Source organism: Hordeum vulgare, chromosome 2H (genome assembly GCF_904849725.1).
Source record: "Hordeum vulgare subsp. vulgare chromosome 2H, MorexV3_pseudomolecules_assembly, whole genome shotgun sequence".
Classification (NCBI taxonomy): domain Eukaryota; kingdom Viridiplantae; phylum Streptophyta; class Magnoliopsida; order Poales; family Poaceae; genus Hordeum; species Hordeum vulgare.
In genome coordinates this window covers 439,693,844-439,700,855 of record NC_058519.1, presented here as the reverse complement: position 1 = coordinate 439,700,855, position 7,012 = coordinate 439,693,844, and positions in this window count along the sequence as shown.

The window sequence follows — 7,012 nt, the reverse complement described above, 5'->3', positions numbered from 1 at the left end:
TATGCTTTGAAGCATTTTGACAGCACCCAAAACAATATCTAGAGGAAGTCAAATGGAATGAAAATTCACATAGAGCTAGACAAACACAAAATCTCCAACTTTCCAGTTGGTTGCAAGGGCTGATTCCCAACACATGAACTTTTGCAAGCACAACTACAAGGGAAGAAAATAACAACAATTTCTCACACTTTGTGAAAATCACAGATTTTCACCAAGCTGAAATTTTCAGCCGCATGCCTACTTTGAGTAGGCACAACTTGAACATGTAAACTCCTAAGCATGAAACAACACCACCATGTTGTAGAGGGGTTCACCCTCTACTGCCGCAACAAGGAATCAACCTCTTGGGCTCATCACATCACATGGAACCAAGCTCTAAACATTGAACAAAACAAAAATATGACATTCCCAGAAAGTGTTCCAAAGTGGAATCTGATTCCACCATTGGATTCCTGGGATGATTCTACCCCAAAATTATATATAATACCTAGGTACTTGCATAGAACAAAAGTGCACAAAGCTAAGATGAAAATCTATATGGAATCACATAGAGGTAAATAGTGCTTTATCACATGTGCTTCTCACTAGATTATCACCTACACATCCATATGCACACACCCACAACTCCAATGGTGACATGAGGGTTTAGACCTCATGTATGTGTGCCATAGCACATCACCATTCACACACACATGCCTCAAGCATACACACACTCCCATACATACACTCACATCACTATTACTATCTCAGACACTTACAAACTTGCACACAAGGGCTACTAAGGCTATGCCATGCCTTGGGCATGTGGGTGTCACCACACACATGCACACACAACACCACATTCTAGTGAGCTCACCCTCACACCTACATGGACAAACTACATCACATATGCACTAGGGTGCTTGCACCACACAAGCACACCTCATGAGAGTTGCACCCCCTATATACACATGCACACCTACATGATCACTGATACGTCTCCAACGTATCTATAATTTTTGATGGTTCCATGCTATTATATTGTCTTCTTTTTATGTTTTATATGCATGAATACGCTATTTTATATATTTTTTGGGACTAACCTATTAACTCAGTGCCAAGTGAGAGTTTATGGTTTTTCCGTGTTTTTGACCCTTTTTCAGACGGAATTCAAATGGAATGAAACTTTATGATGGTTTTTTTGGACCAAAAGAGACCCCCGAAGCTTTGGAAGAAGGCCAGAAGAGCCACGAGGGAGTCACAAGCCCATGGGGCGCGACCTACCCCCCTGGTCGCACCGTGCAGGCTTGTGACCTCCTCGTGGGCCCAACTGAAGCAATTCCACCGCCATAAATACCTATAAATTCATAAACCCCCAAAAAGAAACCTAGATCGGAAGTTCCGCCGCCGCAAGCCTCTGTAGCCACCAAAAACCAATCTGGAGCCCGTTCCGGCACCCTCCCGGAGGTGGAATCCATCTCTGGTGGCCATCTTCATCATCCCGGCGATTTCCATGACGAGGAGGGAGTAGTTCTCCCTCGGGGCTGAGGGTATGTACCAGTAGCTATGTGTTTGATCTCTCTCTCTCTCTCTCGTGTTCTTGAGATGTCTTGATCTCGATGTACCGTGGGCTTTGCTACTATAGTTGGATCTTATGATGTTCTTCCCCCTCTCCCTTCTTGTAATGAATTGAGTTTTCCCTTTGAAGTTATCTTATCGGATTGAGTCTTTGAGAACACTTGATGTATGTCTTGCACGTGTCTATCTGTTGTGATCAACTTGCGGGTTTGTGACAATTGGGAACCTATGCATATGGGTTGGCACACATGGATTCATGTGAGTACTCGATGTATGTTTTGGTGATCAACTTGCGGGTTCGTGACATTGGGAACCTATGCATAGGGGTTGGCACACGTTTTGACTCTCCGATAGAAACTTTGGGGCAGTCTTTGAAGTTCTATGTGTTGGTTGCATAGATGATTCTGAGATTGTGTGATGCATATCGTACAATCATGCCCACGGATACTTGAGGTAACAATGGAGTATCTAGGTGACATTAGGGCCTTGGTTGATATGTATCTTAAGGTGTTATTCTAGTACGAACTCTATGATAGATCGATCAGAAGGAATAACTTTGTGGTGGTTTCGTACCCGACAATAATCTCTTCGTTTGTTCTCCGCTATTAGTGACTTTGGAGTGACACTTTGTTGCATGTTGAGGGCTAGTTATATGATCCAATTATGTTATCTTTGTTGAGAGAACTTCACTAGTGAAAGTATGAACCCTAGGCCTTGTTTCCACGCATTGCAATACCGTTCGTGCTCACTTTTGTTACTAGTTACCTTGCTGTTTTTGTAATTTCAGATTACAAAAACCTATATCTACCATCCTTATTGCACTTGTATCACCATCTCTTCGCCGAACTAGTGCACCTATACAACTTACCATTGTATTGGGTGTGTTGGGGACACAAGAGACTCTTTGTTATTTGGTTGCAGGGTTGCTTGAGAGAGACCATCTTCATCCTACGCCTCCCGCGGATTGTTAAACCTTAGGTCACCCACTTGAGGGAAAATTGCTACTGTCCTACAAACCTCCGCACTTGGAGGCCCAACAACGTCTACAAGGAGAATGTTGCATAGTAAACATCAAGCATTTTTCTGGCGCCGTTGCCGGGGAGGCTAGGTAAGCGGCACTAACATCTCGTCGATGAAGCATTTTTCTGGGAGGTTAGCGCTTGAAGGTATATCTTTAGATCTTGCAATCAAATATTTTTGATTCTTGTTCTTTCTCTACAAAACTACAAAAAATGGAATTGAGTATGCCTCATATGCTCCATCTTTTCAATATCTTTCGTGAGCATGATGGGAAGGAAAATTGTGCTCAAGTGCTGAAAGAAGATACATAGAATGCTTGGCATAGAATATGTGAATGATGAGCATGATTGGAATGTTCTTAGCATGAATTCTTTGAATACCCATGATGCTAATGATATGCAGAGCCACAAGCTTGTGGATGCTATATTTCATGAAGATGATCTTTTTAGTTCTTCCACTTTGAATGATCAAAATCATTTTGATGAAAGCATGCCCCCTATCTATGATGATTATTGTGAGGATACTTATGCTTTGAAGAAGAGGGGTGATAAAACTTGTCATACTTTCGAAAACCCCTTTGCTAAACCTTGCTTTTTCATTGTGGACACAATTTGTAGTGCTCAAATCTTTTACAATACTCCCACTACTATTCTTGAGAATTGATTTCCTTATGTGGAGAGTAATAAAATTCCTATGCTTGTAGATCATGAAAAGAAAGCCTTAGGTGCTGGTTATATTGTTGACTTCATTCATGATGCTACTGAAAATTACTATGAGAGAGGATCATATTCTTCTACTTATTGCAATAGTATCAAGCTTCCTCTCCATGCCTTGAAATTTTTGAAGCTATGCTTGTTTTGCCTTCCTATGCTAGTTGATTCTTGCTCCAACAAGTTGTTTGTTCACAAAATCCCTATGCATAGGAAGTGGGTTAGACTGAAATGTGCTAGCCACATGCTACATGATGCTCTCGTTGTGTTTCAATCCTTACGTTTTATGTGAGCATCATTGAAATCAATGCCTAGCTAAGGGCGTTAAACAATAGCGCTTGTTGGGAGGCAACCCAATGAATTTATTTTTGCTTTTTTAATTTCTGTTTTGCTTTTTCCACACCATCATAATTCTGTTATGATTGTGTTTTTTGTGTTTCTTTTAGCGTTTGTGCCAAGTAAAGCCTTTATGATAGCTTGGGTGATAGTTGTTTGATCATGTTGAAAAAAGACAGAAACTTTCTGCTCACGAAATGATTTTTCATTTTTATTCAGAAAGAGATTTTGAGTTGATTCATTTTGCTGCTGGTAGATATGCTTTTTTCCCAGGACGTCGTAATGTTTCAGATGTTTTGAGGTAACAGAAGTATACGAAGTATACATATTGCTACAGGCTGGTCTGTTTTTGACAAGTTCTGTTTTTGTTGAGTTGGTTGCTTGTTTAGATGAAACTATGGTTAGTATCAGGGGGACTAGCCATGGAAAAGTGAGAATACAGTAGCACAACATCAATATAGGTAGAATTCAAGTTTGCTACAGTACCAAAAGAAGTGGTAGTTTGTTTTCTTGTTCTAATGTTATCGCAAGTTTCTGTTTAAGTTTTGTGTTGTGAAGTTTTCAAGTTTTGGGTGATGTTCTCATGGACAAAGAGATAAGGAGTGGAAAGAGCTCAAGCTTGGGGATGCCTAAGGCATCCCAAGCCAAATTCAAGGACACCAAAAAGCCTAAGCTTGGGGATGCCCCGGGAAGGCATCCCCTCTTTCGTCTTCAATCCATCGGTAACTTTACTTGGAGCTATATTTTTATTCACCACATGATATGTGTTTTGCTTGGAGCGTCTTGTATCGTATGAGTCTTTTCTTTTTGTTGTGTCACAATAATCCTTGCTGCACACTTTTGAGAGAGAGATACATGCACTCATCGTGATTTTGCTAGAATGCTCATTGTGCTTCACTTATATCTTTTGAGCTAGATACTTTTGCTCTTGTGCTTCACTTATATCTTTTGAGCTAGATACTTTTGCTCTTGTGCTTCACTTATATCTTTTGAGCTAGATACTTTTTCTCTTGTGCTTCACTTATATCTTTAGAGCACGGCGGTGCGTGATTTGGTAGTTGGCTTATGCTATGAAAGTAGTCCCAAATGTGATAGGTACCCAAAGAGGATACAAAAACCTCCATCTTCATGTGCATTGAATAGAAAGAGAGGTTTTGATTCCTCTCAATTAGTTTTGAGACGTGGATTCGGTAATATTAAGAGTTATGTTAGTAGGGTGTTGTGAATCTAGAAATACTTGTGTTGAAGTTGGTGATTCCCGTAGCATGCATGTATGGTGAACCGCTATGTTAGGAAGTTGGAGCATAATTGATCTATTGATTGTCATCCTTTGTGTTGAGGTCGGGATCGCGCGATGGTTAAGACCTACCAACCCTTCCCCTCGGAGTATGCGTTTAGCACTTTGTTCGATTACTAATAAAAACTTTCGCAACAAGTATGTGAGTTCTTTATGACTAATGTTGAGTCCATGGATTATTCACACTTTCACCCTTCCACCATTGCTAGCTCTCTAGTACCGCGCAACTCTCGCCGGTGCACAAAACCACCATATGCCTCCCTCAAAACGGCCACCATACGTACCTATTATGGCATTTTCATAGCCATTCCGAGATATATCGCCATGCAACTTTCACCGTTCCGTCTCATGACTTGTGCCATCACTGTCATATTTCTTTGCATGATCATAAGATAGCTAGCATGATGTTTTCATGGCTAGTCTTTGATGTCATTGCTACGCTAGATCATTGCGCGAGGCATTTCCTATAGAGTCATCATCGTTCTGAGCTTTGAGCTGTGAGTAAATAAAAGTGTGATGATCATCATTATTAGAGCATTGTCCCATGTGAGGCAATAAAAAGAAGAGGCCAAAGAGCCCAAAAACAAAAAAAGGGGAAAGAAAAGAAAAGAAAAAAAGAGGCCTAAGAGCCCAAATGAAAAGAAAGACGAGAGAAAAAGAGAGACGGGACAATGCTACTATCTTTTTCCACACTTGTGCTTCATGATAGCACCATGTTCTTCATGATTGAGAGCCTTTCGTTTTGTCACCACCTTATACACTAGTGGGAATCTTCATTATATAACTTGGCTTGTATATTCCAATGATGGGCTTCCTAAAAATTTCCCTAGGTCTTCGTGAGCAAGCAAGTTGGATGCACACCCACTAGTTTTCCTTTTGAGCTTTCACATACTTATAGCTCTAGTGCATCCTTTGTATGGCAATCTCTACTCATTCACATTGATATCTATTAATGGGCATCTCCATAGCCTTTTGATACGCCGAGTCAATGTGACCATCTCCTCCTTTTTGTCTTACAACCACCACCACACTCTATTCCACCTATAGTGCTATATCCATGGATCACGCTCATGTATTGTGTGATAGTTATAAAAAGTTTGAGAAGGTAAGAGTGTGAAAACAATTACTTGGCCAATACCGGGGTTGTGCATGATTTACATTAGTTGTGTGAGGATGATGGAGCATAGCCAGACTATATGATTTTGTAGGGATAACTTTCATTGGCCTTGTTATTTTGAAAGTTCATGGTTACCTTGCTAGTTTGCTTGAAGTATTACTATTTTCATGTCAATAGCAAACTATTGTTTTGACTCTTATAGATCTAAACATTCATGCCACGTGAAAGAAGTTACAGAGGACAACTATACTAGGTAGCATTCCACATCAAAAATTCATTCTTTTTCACTTCCCTACTCGAGGACGAGCAGGAGTTAAGCTTGGGGATGCTTGATACGTCTCTAATGTATCTATAAATTTTTATGGTTCCATGCTATTGTATTGTCTTCTTTGGATGTTTTATATGCATGAATATGCTATTTTATATATTTTTTGGGACTAACCAATTAACTCAGTGCCAAGTGCCAGTTTCTGTTTTTTTCGTGTTTTTGACCCTTTTTCAGACGGAGTCCAAATGGAATGAAACTTTACGATGATCTTTTTTGGACCAAAAGAGACCCCGGAAGACTTGGAAGAAGTCCAGAAGATCCATCAGGGACTCACAAGCCCATGGGGCGCGACCTACCCCCCTGGTCGCACCGTGCAGGCTTGTGACCTCCTCGTGGGCCCAACTGACGCAATTCCACCGCCATAAATACCTATAAATTCATAAACCCCCAAAAAGAAACCTAGATCGGGACTTCCGCCGCCACAAGCCTATGTAGCCACCAAAAATCAATCTGGAGCCCGTTCCGGCACCCTCCCGGAGGTGGAATCCATCTCTGGTGGCCATCTTCATCATCCCGGTGATTTCCATGACGAGGAGGGAGTAGTTCTCCCTCGGGGCTGAGGGTATGTACCAGTAGCTATGTGTTTGATCTCTCTCTCTCTCATGTTCTTGAGATGTCTTGATCTCGATGTACCGTGGGCTTTGCTA